Below are 14,476 nucleotides of genomic sequence, written 5' to 3'. Positions count from 1 at the left end.
AAAGTGAAAATGAGTCATTGTGCCCTTGGAACCACAGAGACATGCCCATTTATCCTGGTTTCCTCCTAAAATGAATGGGGATGATTTTGTTGTTGACTTTTGGGCCACTAATAATAAAAAAACTTTTCCAAAAATGTGCCCAAAATATATATGGAGAGCTCAGTAACAACAGTACATACGGTGGTACAATCCTCACTGTGATAAACAAAGTGTGTAGAAGCTGACAGTGGCACATTCACACACGGTGCCCACAATCTGGAAAGACACTTTTATCACATCCGCCCCAAACAACCTTTGCAGACCTATGGCAGTGACTTTAAAATATATAGTGGCCTTCTTTGGAACAGAGCTGAATTAAGTGGTATAGCTCCCTGGAAGTTTGCCCACAGAGCAGGAAGAATTAAATGTGAAACGGTGAATCTCATTGCCCGTCTTGCACCTGAAGGACACTAAAGCAAAAGTTTATAAGTATAACACAACTCATGACACAACTCATTGAAAGTCTGCTAACTTGGTATGTATGATGTATTGTCAACAAGAGACCGAAGTAAACCCAGCATGAGCGGACTTGTTTTGTATAGTTACCTCTTGAGATTATTTGTAGTGAAGAGCATGATTGTCTCCAGTCTTCAGTCTTCCTACGAGACGTCTGTGCTTAAAAAGGCAAAGAAAATTAGACATTTTATTTTGAATTAATGAGATTGTAGACATGAATGAAGTAGTGTTTTGTTGGTGATAACAAAAGAACACCACAGTTTCTTCACTATGTTCACGTATCCTGGAATATGTTTGCTGCTGTGTTTGTGTGTGTGTCTCATGTGAATGTTTCAGAACATTTACATCTGACACATGTTGAGCAAACCATACACCTCATGACATGCACGTACACAACAAAAGGCCGACCAAAACTGGCCTCATATTTGTAAATCATAGAAAAGACTCAGGTTGCAGGATGGTGTTTCTATGGATACACAAACTAAAATAAAATTCAAAGGGATGTTGTTTGAACAGATGACCCATGCTGGTATGTCTTGTTATCTGGAGGGTTTTGAATGCAGTAACCATTATTATCATTAGACATCACAAAGGGCTGCTGAGTCACTTCTTCTGTGTGGAATTAAACAGAACTTTAAGCACAGAATAGAGAAGAAGAGTTATATCTCTGTGGGGCAAACAGGATAGAGCCCAACTTTATTATCTCTAGTCAAATTTAAAAAAGATTTTTTACCTAACTTTAAAGTTAGTGACTGGTTTGTGAACACAGCATTCAGCAGAACAACAAAGTCATAGTCTAACAATGGAAGGGCACAATGTAACCCAGAAATATAAAGTGGACTACAACAGCTGTGGGACAACACATATGCTCCCATTTTCACTTAATTTCTTAGAATCTGTGTAAAATATTACCTATTGCAGCTTTAACGTATACACTTCTAAGCCGCTGGTCTCAGAAGAGCTCATTTGAATCCATTTGTTTGTGGTTGAATATACAATATGTCTCTATACAGTGTAAAGGTTAAACCACAATCATAACCGACAAACAAATGTAGTGACAGAGAAATCTCATTCACCACATGTGGACATAAAGCACTAATACATATCACATTTCTGTGGATGTAAACACCTCCTCACATGCTAATTTTCATGCAAGAATTCACAAATTGACACATATTTATTCGCACGTTAGTTTTTTCACACCTGACATTCACTGACACAAGATTTAACAAGACGATGGACAGTTGAGCATGTGAAGAACCGACAACCCTTTTAAGATAACACAGCTCACAGTTGTTGATATTATATAACCTGGTTTGCATGTTTGGAATTGCTTGCATGCAAATGTAACTAATATCCAGAAAGAGGAAGTCTTCTGTGTTTTTTTCTCATTCTAAGCTCGTAATTGTTTATTTTTTTGGATGCACACAGTCTATTTATTGTTAGTGTTTTTACTGTGCCTGGCTGGCAATTCTCTTATGTTTCATAATGGAGATGACAGATGTTTATCAACCCAAACTTAAAACTCAACAAAATGTTCTCCCTGGAATTTAATTCACTTTGCTTTTTGTGTTTTTCTGCACGCGCTGCATGAATATTCATTTAGCTCGATCTTTAACTTCATCTCTATCATCTGTTTGCATTTCGTTCTCATCACAAACTGTCAAATGCTGAAAGCCTTCACTGTCTGACATTTGTGCTTGTTTGTAAATTTAAAGTTGAACTTTTGTGGTTACAGCTAGCTGACACCCAGAACAAAAGTAAAATTCATGCAGGAGTGATTTCTGTCTAGGTTATGCCAGAATAACTGGTGACAAAGCATGTCAAGAAAGTGAAATGAAGGGAAAAGCAGATGCCTCATTATGTCGTCTCTAGAGAACTGCAAATTGAGTTTGAGGCACACAGGAGACCGACAAGTCTGCATTAACTCAAAGTAAAGCTTGTCATGCTGGTGAAAATAAGCTCGTACATTCCAAGAGCAAGATAATTGATTCATGAAATGTAAAGACTGTGGCCACCTTCCAGCTCACTTAAGAGCTGCAGGAAAAAAACACATCTTTAACTTGAAGGTGCCAACACAGGGGGCTACACCATAATTTAAATGTAGACTAAATCAATACAATCGCACATGCCTGGTAGATTACAATAAAACATCAAGGTGAAGCATTTATGCTTTTTACTTGCTGTGATAAAAGCTAAAAGAGTTGCAGCCATTCCCGAGACGTACAGTCCTGTCTGTGTATTACTGGTTGTTGTACAGGGTTTTAAAGTTTTGGATTTGAGGAGATTCAGTTTGTTGAGAATACATTATTCACTAAAAGATACCAAATCATGTAAGAAAATCATACATTAATGCATAAAGTAACTTGGAAAAATGTTTTTAAATTGCCACAGTATCTGCAAACATCGTATCAAAAGGCAAAATGCAGCACAGATATTTCTTTTTCTTATTTACTCCCTGTAGTTTTTAGTATAAAAGTGATCCACAACAATTTGAACCTACTCGATGACTCATGTTAGCTCTTTTCTCTTTGCCCCTAGTGAGAATCTGATGGCCTCGCACAGCAATTTAAGTCAGTGTGAAGTGATGTGAGAGAGATGTGAGAATTTTCTTGAAGGATGAACAGTGCTATTATATTCACTGAATGGTTTTCTGGTAGAAGCAACTGCTAAGTGCTCCGTGAAGTATTGATATTTGGTTACAAACAACAAAACAACAGTTAAAGCGTAAGCGGCACTGGGGGTAAGGAGTTAACCTGCAGTTATATTTTAATAAAAGCTGCACACTGAGGTCAGCAAGTCATTTTATTCAGTGGGTGGGAGAAGAATTAAAATCCACATTATGTGCGTTGATTTTGTGTATTAGCTGACAACAGATTTCTTCTTATCTCATGCACTCGGAGTCAATAACCCAACAAAGGTGATTGTGCAACAAAGGTGCTTTTCAATTCCTGGAAGGGAAGATGATTGTAATGTGAATCACACGTGAACCGACATTTGTGCACCAGACAGACTTCTGAAGGGAAATTTATAAACACACACTGAAAGGAAAGTTCCGCTGATTATCCTTCTTTAGCCTTGGAAAACTAAAGGAGGCAGTGGCATTACTCAGTAGGAAATTGAATTTGTGGTTTCAGAGGTAAAGAAAGTACTTTTAGAGGATGTTAAGTGACCATGAAAATACAATAAATGTGTAACCAGCAAATCAGGAGTAGATGTTTGTTTACAGTACTGTGTTGTCATGTCCCTGTATTAGAAATGAATCATCATTCAATCAATCATAATTTAATATCCTGGTTTACAGACATAGAATTCAATGTTTCTATAAAATCTGGCAATTTCAAAAATGACGTGACAATCATAGCACATGTGGACTAAATTTATAAAGGATGTAAAAACACAGAACGGGCGCTGATGTTGAAAGACACAAGTCACAGTTGCTGTAGTAGGTCATTTGGTGAGTAACGTTTCTTACTGGGACATTTTACAATTATTAAATGGTCCTGAAGTCCTTTCACACCACATTTCCAGAGTAAAAATGTTTATTTATGTACCTTACGGTGTAAACAGGGCTTCGTCATGTTGCAACAGGAAGCCGGTCTCCCCAGACATTTGCCACTAAGACATTATTGCCTCAAATACCACTGAAAGCTTTAGGGGATAGTTTGACATTTTGGGAAATTCACTTATTGACTATGTTGCCAGGAGTCAAACGATTCTTCCACTTTTTGTTTGTTAAATGCAAAGCAATTAGTCTTTAGCTTGGCTTAGCATAAAGAATGAATGCTGTAAAAAGAGTATTTCCCAAAACTTTAAATTCTTCCTTTGAGGCATCACCTGATTGTAATTAACAGGTCTGACCCACAACATGAAAATACTGTAGTTCCCATGTCAAAAACATGTTAACATAGGTGTCCTACAGTGCACGTGTTGTATCCAGCCAACTATCCTTGTATTAATGCGTAGACTGAATGATGCTGCAGTGAATCAAACTTTCATGATGGTGCATTACCATTTGACTTTTCATTAATTAACCACAAACTTTCAGTGACAGAATGTTTTAGCTGCTCTAACCACGACACGTCCCCACTTTAAATGAACAGACTGACATTTGGGGAGATACTCTTGCTTATTTCTCTAGAGAGTTTGATGACGCAATCAAGTCCACTCGTATATCTATCTACTAAATAATAAGAAGGAAGCAAATCGTTTCTTTTTTTGTTTTTTGTTTTTTAGCTTAAAAACTTAAAGCACGAGGAAAACGTGAGTTAAACAATAGGATGGTGCTTCTGATAATTAATACACGTGTTTTTACATTTAGTTTGTAAAGATAACAGCACAAAATGTGCCCTGTCTGCTGGCTGCGAAGGCCTTCTGCTGCGTTTGGACAGCTTGTGTGAAAATCACCAGCAGACACTTTATTGTTGTTGTGGATAATAATCTGATTGCACCGTGTACGGAAATGGCTGCCAGGCTGCTTTCCTGCCACTCAGTCCTGCTCTCTTATTGGTCCAGATGTGTCAATTGGCCAATGGCAAATTGCCTCAAACTGATACATCCAAGCATTTTTATGTCTGTGGCTTTTTCCTTTGTGTTTTTGTGGGTTGGTTTTAAATATATTTTAAATATCATGATTTACTTTTTTTATATCTGCAAGATAATTGTTTGAAAAGCCAGAAAATTATTTGAGATTATTTGGGAAAGACAATCTAATAAAGAATATGAATAAACTGAGTAAACCCAGCATCAGCTAAAAGGTTAATTGAGGTTTCGATATTAAAAATATCTCTTTAATTTTTTTTTCTCAAACCAAACCATGCTTTTAAATTATGAAGTCCTTCTGGTGTCTGTGTGATGTGTTGGTCATTGTTCACCAACGCCTGGCGACAACCCCAACATTAAATTAAGTTAAACAGTATAATGAACACTAATGAAATGATGAGTCCATAATAAGATGATGTTAATTAACAGTGCCCTTCCTGCTCTGCAGACAGCAAGTTCACTTCAGGGAGGAAGACACAAACTCTCTTAAAGGTTATTAATTAAGTGGCAGTAAACTGTAAAAACTGATGAGTTACAGGAAGCACGAGCAAACGGTTTGTACGGGTTCGTGTTTGTGGGTGTGTGTTTGTCTAGCGTCAAAGACAAGTCAGACACTAAGAGCTGTCAAGTGGGACAAAATGAACAAAGATGCCAGATTCTAAACAGAGATTTTCCAGATCAAAGGATACAAAAGATACAGCTGATAATAACAATGAGGTGATCGTAATAGCATGACTGTGTGGAGAATAATAAAAGAACACACTGGATGAAGCTCTAAATGTGGTCTGTGTTTGTATGTGGGCAGGTTGAGTAGTTGCAATCAAGCTGGACTGACAGAAGCTCCGTCACTGGTTTCACTGCCGTGAGCAAACGAGTGATGTCATCAACAACGTAATAGGAAGGAGTTATGGATAGTTGGGTTTCTGTCATTATTCACCAATAATGATAAATGTGGCTGGGAGGGGAGAGGACGGGGGATGTAGAAGGGATGAAAGTCAGATCAGTTATTGCCCTGAAGACATGCAGGTGAGAATGATGGGTGCAATAAAACTATTACTACTGTCACCGCAACCAGAGAAAAGTAAGTATATTTAGTGGACCCCTGTTGACCTTCATGACACTTCATGACAATATTTTAACAGACACCCAGAAACCAAACCGTGCGCTGGAGCTGAAATGTTGCAGTTGTTTGCTCAATAATGTGATTTTGATAACTAAGACCATTTTAAGGTAATAGCTTGATTGGTAAAATTCAATGCCGGAAGCTTTTCAAACGTGGATGTTTCATAGTTTTTAAATTCAGCATTTTTGTTTTTTCAGACTGTATGAAAATGTTAACATAAGTTTTTTTTTTATTAATTATGAGCATGTTTTACTGTTTTCTTGACAATTGATAACATAAACGGTTGATAAAGCATCTCATATAAATGCTTGGTGGTTGAATATTTCTTACTCAATACAACAACTTGGTCTCACATCAAAATCAAAATGATTATCTGAGGTACATCTGTTGTTTTTCTGCTTGTCTACTCGGCTACATGCTCCTCCTGCCTTGGAGCAATGTGATAGATTCCCAGTCCCCATCCACACATCAGTTCAAACTACTCATCCTGTACAGGGTCACAGCAGCTGAAACCAGTCCCTGCTGACATTAGGCGAGAGGCAGGGGATGCCCTGGACAGTCTGCCATTCTATTGTCGCTGTCAGTTCGTGCCTGCCAGGTCACACCCACAGGCAATTTAGCCAGATGGAACCTGGAATAACCTGATGGAAACACAGGCAGGCACGAAGAGGGCAGGTAGAAAATGTAAACCCTGACAGAAAGGCTTCAGTCACATTGCGTTATGTTACTGCCTCAGCCTTAAAAAGTTAAGCACTGAGAAGAGTTTCTGGAAGCACTGTAAGTCCTCACTGTGTTTGAGCTGTCAGGTTAATCCCACTGCTGTTTTGGAACAAGTTCAACAGATTCAATTTCAGACCTTAGTAAGTGTTTATCTTGAATTGAGGACCATATGTTCAACTATTGTATTTCCTGTGACAGATATTCCTCTACTGGATAATTAAACAGAAAGCGATGTGCAGCGTTAGAACAGTGCTCCACATCAACTGAGTCAGACTGTCCTCTCCTTTACCTGTAACCAGATATATTACCCATTCTTTCTTTTTTCCCACTTTTGGTTTTCCCGGCGTGTCTGGCATTAAAAGATGAGAAGCAGAGGGCTGAACTGAAGTAAATCCTGAAAAGTACTTTCATGGAGAGCTGGCATGAGTACAGAGGGGTTTGAAAAGAGAGAATACTGGATGATGGTGAGCATCAAGGCGGTCGGCAAGGCTGCCACCAGCTGGAGGGACACCAAAGACGAGAGAGATGAGAAAGAAATATTTTGTAATTGGCCCAAATCTATTTTTTAAGTCTAAGCCCGTCACACATTCCCAGTACATCCCTAATGTTGTTAAAAAGAACCAAACACCAAGAAAGGAGACAAGGAATAGCTTTCCATACTGCACGTGCAGGTGTGTCCTCAACTCATATCATGAAGAAGAAATAAAACCTAGAACGATAAAACACAATAATAACTGTGTGGATGTAAATAATAATAATAATAGAGGGACAGGTAGAGTTGGAGCAGTACTGTGCTTCAGTAACAACCTTGCCGAAAATGCTGCTGCACGCCAGCACAGATTGTGAACACAGACGTCCATGAAGTGCTGTGAAAAGATGAAAACATTCCAACGTTTGTAGACTATAATATACTAAAGAAAAACTCAGGGTACCAGGGGATAAAGTATTGTACCTACCTAAGTTCAATTCAGGGACAATTCTCATTCTTTCTTTCTGGCTCATTTTTACAAACACAGCATAAAGAACCTCCATCTGTTAATAATACATCATTTAAGTGTCAATCTGAAAATGACTATAATACATAAAATGTCTTCAAGAATTCCAAATGTGTGGGGATTTGTATGTATGTTGCAGTGACAAGTCTAAAATATTTAATGCAACTCAATCTCCTGTAACCATCGTCATAATTGCCACCTGATCCATTTAGAAACTCTCTCCATGTCTTATGTGGAGCTTTAAAACCCGACCGACAATTGTCTAAAAATGAAGCGCGGCACTAATAGTGACACAAGGTCACAAGGTACCTGTTATCACAATGCCAAAGGGGCTGAGATGACTCATTCAAAGCTCATCGCCACGTTTTCTACCTTAAGGCTGCTGCTGGTAAAACTGATTTGGACAGCATATTCCTGCAACAAAGAACGGCCTTTGTGGAATAAACCAGGATGCACAAGCATGCTGATCTAATTTTTCACACCCGGCCTCCACAGAATCTCATGCAAACAATGTAGCTGCAGAGGTTTCTTATTAGGTTTTATATATATTCATTTTTGTTCACCTTTTCAAACAATGCACATAGTAAAAAAGCTCATAAATCTTCCCCTAGTTGCCTTTAACTGCTTCATTGCTGGTCTACTTTTGGTTGCAGTGGTTTCAGTTTTCTGGTTATGACTTCCTTCTTTCATTCTCTGCAACTAATTTGCAGAATAACTCGTTCTACATTTTTACAGAGATAATAAAATAAAACGAAGGTCCCACATTTCTCTGGAGATGCTTCACAGTTACAACAGGAGCAGTTTCACAGATTGAAATTCAACACATTCATCAAGAAAACGGGCTTCATCAGGGGCCCCATTTCTTCAAATCGAGAGAGCTGCAGCACAATGACACAGTACGTGCAGTTTAAAAGAGGCAAATCATAACTCACAACAAGTGACTTCAAGGTGACAACTTATTGCTAAGGTATTTTTTTACAGTTTAATTTAGAGAAAAAAAAACTGTCAATACACATTTTGCTTTTCGCAGCCTCTGTGTTGGAAATATGTGTCTTTATCCAATAGTATCTGGCCTTGAGATATCTCTGAAAGAAAGAGAGAGACTGTCCTCTCCTGAGGCGCGACAGCATAACTTATATCAGAAAAATACCATTTTATTTACATATTTACAAAGCCCTTTGGCGGCCTGAGTTGATACAGTACACCATTACGTGACAGTAAGTCACGTAATGGTGTACTGCAGAGCAACAAGGCTGTGCGGGAGGATAGATGGGTTAACTAAACAACAGAACAACAGAGACTAATACCAGGTCGGTGCATGTTTTTTTTTTTTAAATCATTCTCTAAATCATTTGCTGACTGAATTTACATGCACGTACATATTCCACTGATAAAAAAGCTTAATAACAACCAAATTTCAATATGTGGGAAGAGACGACCCAAAAATAATAAACTTTTAATTTGAAAGAGGAGGTGGTGTAAACTCTTCCTAATCTGATCAATGGAAAACAACTGGCCTTGTTTCTTTTGTTGGAATAACTATGCTTTTTATGTGCCCGTTTTTCCCAAGTGGTGGCTGTTTCTGCTAACACACACTCAGTCCCTTCAGCTTTCTTTTATTCATTTTAAGGAATAACTTCAGCATTACAGCGTTCACAGTGCATTTTCAGCAGGAAATGCTAGTTTAATTATGTTTAATTATGTTCTGCCATAGCTCCCCCTGTGTTATATTTGAATGATGCAAAATATGCAGTGTGAAAAAGTTGCATAGCATTATGTTAAATTCATCTGGCCAACATCAACTTCACCATGTTGCCTTGTTGCTATGTTGCTTGGCTCATTGTTGCCTATAGAGTGTAGTATGTGGCTTTGTGCACATTCGTAGTACCACTCATGTGAGCTCACGCCTTAAAGCTTTTGTTACTCTCTTTGAACAACAAATTCTGATTCTGTGAAATGTATGTTAGCGTGAAATATGGTTGAATTATCTTTGCATATTAATTTGTTTCATTCATCTCCAGGTGCAGCATGACCTAAATATCAATTACTGTTCGGCCCCTAATGGCAGCATGACAGTAAGCATTAGTTGCTTATTTCCACAGCCACCAGATGATGACCAGCATTATCATTCATTTGTAGTCGCGTTTCTGGCCACCTGTTGAATGTAAGACCAATAAACTGACAACAATTTACATTTTGCAAAATTGATGTTAAATTGGACTGAGCAGAATTAAACAATGGCAAAGTGAACGAAACTTTATTAAGCTGAGGTAAACGGAAACAAACTCAATTGAGCTGCAAATGAATGGAACTGCATTAAAGTGAATAGAGTCTAACTGAATTGAAATAAGCTGTATTGATTGGAGCTGAACAGGAGTGAAGGGATCATGTTTCATTTAACTGGAAGTATTACACTGATGGAAAGAGGAGGAAGAGCAACACGTGAACCCCGGTTTGTCCCTCCAGCAATCTTCGCTTTGTTTGACAATATTTACTCCACAGAAAGACAAAGATTATATACAGGCTGATGAAAGGGGGCTTCCTCTGGGGGACAAAGAAGTACCTGCCTGTCACTTGTTTACACTTGTTGGACGCATTGCAGAGGTGGTACTCCTACACATGACACTGACACAATCCATGGTCACAGGAAATGCAGGGGAATTATGAATAGCCTTGATTTTAAACTGTCGATAAGGCCGTTTGTGAGAGTGGCGGAGCAAAAACTGGATGTGTTACAATAAATCTTAGAACCCAGATTTGTCCTCTTTTCCAACAGCATCTTAATGTAAGCATTTGGGAATTGAGGATTATTTGTTTTTGCAGTTTTGCAAGTGGAATATTTGCTCATTTTCACTGGAGACAAGATTAAAAGTTACAAACAAGGTAAAGATAATGAGTGAAACAGCTCTGTGGTACAAAACGTTGCACAGATAGATTTCTTTCTTTAGAATTCATACAAATCCATCTAAATCTGACTGTAGCATTAAAACATTTCTTCACCATTTACATTCGTATCATGCTCGTCATGCTTGTCACATAATGAGTGGCTAACGCTGTCAAAACGCTTTGTCACCCACACATTGAAGTGTGTAATTTATTCCATCAACGTGACGATCCATACATCTGCAGGGTAAATAATGAAGCAAGAAGCAAACCGACAGAAGGAAGGAAGCTACGTGAGGTGTTACTACTTAAAACAAGGGAAAACCTTCGCATATATGATTGATTCTTCACACTGTCAACACATGAAAAGAGAGCTACAGCTAGAACGTTATGTTGTAAGATGGAAACGTGGATTCAACACCACACATTTGGATTTAATTCAGTCCTACACTACACGGTCAGATTTGAAGAATAGACTGTGGCTGTTTACCTATATGACGCTGTCAAGTTAATTTGTCTGTGATTTGTTTTTATAACTCACTTTATATATTCTCTTCTGCTCTTGCCTTCCATAATGCCTGTAAGCTGCATTCACAAAGCGGTCTTTCTTTTCACTTATTTACTTTCTGTGGTTACGATTTGAGTGACTCAGCAAAACTCTCTCTCCACAGTTGTTTCGTAATTGTCCAGCTGTCATTATCCAGATGAGAAAGCCAATGAGCTTATAAAAATCCTAATTCACATTTAGAGCGCCTCTGCATTATTACTTTGAACTCACAGTAATGACGTTTGTGAACAGCACAGAGTGTTTTTTTGCAGCCAGGCTCGCTGTGAGTGTAGGAGAGTGTTGGGGATGCATGCAGCAAGAGAAGAAAATGTGCAGACCTGCCTCCACTATGGCACTGCAAACAAAAATATACTGTGTTTGCCAAAAACAGGATTTCTCTAACTTTAACTTGCATGTACAGATATTAGCAAGTGAAACCAGAGTAATATATATATAATAATATAGCGTTGACCCTATCTGAATCCTAACCAGAGGTTTTTCAAAATCATCTGTCATGTTTTTACAAATGAATGTGAAACTTTGATTTATAATTTAATTAGAAGTAGAATAGAACTGGATATCAATGAATGATAAAGCAGCAAACACTGTGCTCACTACAGTGAGGCTGCAAATGCATAAGTATCAGGTATCAGGTCTCTGTCAGAGGAGCTAAATGTGATTTTAAGTAGAGTTATCACATTAATAATACAGCAGCTTCCTATTTATTGTGTTGCACTAGAATTATTATGGAAAGGCAATCAATTTCATCTTAATGTGTTATCTGCTTGATTAACGTATCAGCGTATAAATGCAGGGAACAGCTTTCATAAACACGCTTTGCCCTGCTTCCTCACACACTTGTTCATTTGTTTTTATTAGTTGAGTTTGGACCAATGAGCACACACAGACAAAAACATGGTTTTCAACCCTGCTCCTTTCAACCAACTAAAGCAACCTGTAGTTGTTTTGACTGATGCATCCAGAAAAGAGCTCTGTTAATTCAGAGGTGCAGATATCAAGTGCAACACCGGTTGGCAGACTTTCTAAAACAGCTGACGGGTGCTGCTAATTGGCATTTACAGTTGAATTCATTGATTTTCTTCATTGTCTTCTGAATCCTAATTGCTCGCCTGCGCTTGCCTGTCTACCCTGTTCCTAACATAAAAGGAAAATCTTTCCCTGTCTAAACAGAATTTGCGATGCTTTGTAGTCACTGGGAACAAACATACCCACCGTGAGTCCTTGTTCTGAATACAAAATATTAGTCACTTCAGATAACATCACAAGAACCACGCAGCATGCATATTCACATAGCCTGCATTAGGATGGTTGCACAACGTCTCTAGATTAAACATATTTCATCAAATACAATAAGATAAATAGGCGAAGGGAGCGAGAATGAATAAATATTTATCTTGTAAAAACAGAAATGAGCCTGAGGAAGATAATTTATGGCAAAACACTGTGGGGCCATAGGGGAACGCCTCTTATCGTGTGTCTGTTTCTGCATGTGTTTGGTAACAGAAACCATTCGCAGGATGGCTGTGCCATGATGAAGAATTTCCAATACCGTGGGAGCTCGAGTGTAAAACTTAAAAATATTAACTTAGAGTAGATTAACTCTCACTGATCACATTTATTAATCTGATATATAATGACAGAGAAACTGCCTTATTGTGTATACTTTCAGCAAAATAAAGTAAAAGTCTCTTCAATTCTTTATGGTTAAAATCATTTAATAATTCATATTTCGATTCTACACTTTGGGGTTAGATTCTGTTTGTGCAGGCAGGAAACACTTCCAATATGCTGTGACTGGTGGGTTAACAACTACCTGTGGCGCTTGTGAAGGTGTTGCTCCTTGGTGAAATGTAATGCTCGTCATCACCATGGCAACAGGACAGAACACCCCACCACCACCACCACCACCCCCCACCCCTCAAACGCTTCAACAGAGAAACACAAATCTGACGGCAGCACTTCAGAGGAATAACGATGCTGTTACAAAGAGTGTCAGTTTTACTTTTGAAACACATCGAGCATCAACATCTTCTTCTTCTTCTGTTGTCAGTGTGGGAACGAGTCTGCAAACAACTGTTATTCATTAGCTCTTTATGGCACAGGAGCTATTTATTTATCTGATTAATGCCACTGATGTTAGAAAAGATTTAAAAGTTGTTACTTTGTGCAGGGAAACTATAAATCTCTCTTAAGAGTTGCAGCAGAGTTTGATTATTTTTGTTCTCGTATGCAGGCTGGTGGAATCGTTCCTCCTATTGCACATTCGCCTCACAGCACATTCTCAACAGTATGCCACCCCCACAATTTGCTAGACATATAAAAATATGAGAATGTACTGGGACTAAATTATAGATTTTCTTTCTTTCTTTTACTGACTTGTTAGATGCTCCCATTACTTCCCAGCATGACGTGCGACTGCTGGACAAACAAAAAATGTACGTTTTTATCTGCAGGATCAGATGAACTCTCCCAGGCTGCTAAAACCCCCAAATCCCCAAACCATTATTGAAGACATGATCTACAGCCCTGCTCTTTCCTAAAAAGACTCCAACATAAGACACAAAAAGACAAAATGCTTTTACACGTGGGAAAATGCATCCTAACCTAAGCGTGACATTGCTCTGTCTTAATTTGCACAATAGACATTGAGACCATGGAACCACAGCATATAGCTCAGAACTCAACGGAAAAACCAAGCATGATAAAGTAATGTAATATTATTCCAGCTGTTAATGTTGTTGATTGAAGTGGCTGTAAAAACAGAATATGAAACCATGACTTTGAGCCCTTGCCTCCGTTTTGCTCCAACAGGCCTTGGGCACGTTTAGGAAATGATATTTGACAATTTTGTGCCTGTCTGAAACTGTAATGAGACAAGCAGGAACATTATCTTGATTAAAATCAATTCCTATTGGATTACACAGCGCTGCATTCCCTCACTCGGCTTCACTCATTAGGATACAGCACAGAAAACAGAATTCAAGGGTGAGGAGACTCATCAAAGCATTACATGTACATGCATGGACAACTTGACAGATAATCCCTCGACTCCTCCTCAACATCCATTACTGTCCTCAGATCCGGCTTCTTGCTGCTGTCACGGTCTTTTATTCTCCAACAGGTTTTACATTCACTAATTGTTTTGTTGGA

This window comes from Anabas testudineus, chromosome 15 (genome assembly GCF_900324465.2).
Source record: "Anabas testudineus chromosome 15, fAnaTes1.2, whole genome shotgun sequence".
Classification (NCBI taxonomy): Eukaryota; Metazoa; Chordata; class Actinopteri; order Anabantiformes; family Anabantidae; genus Anabas; species Anabas testudineus.
The sequence above is the reverse complement of the archived record's forward strand: the minus strand, read 5'-3'. Positions refer to the sequence as shown.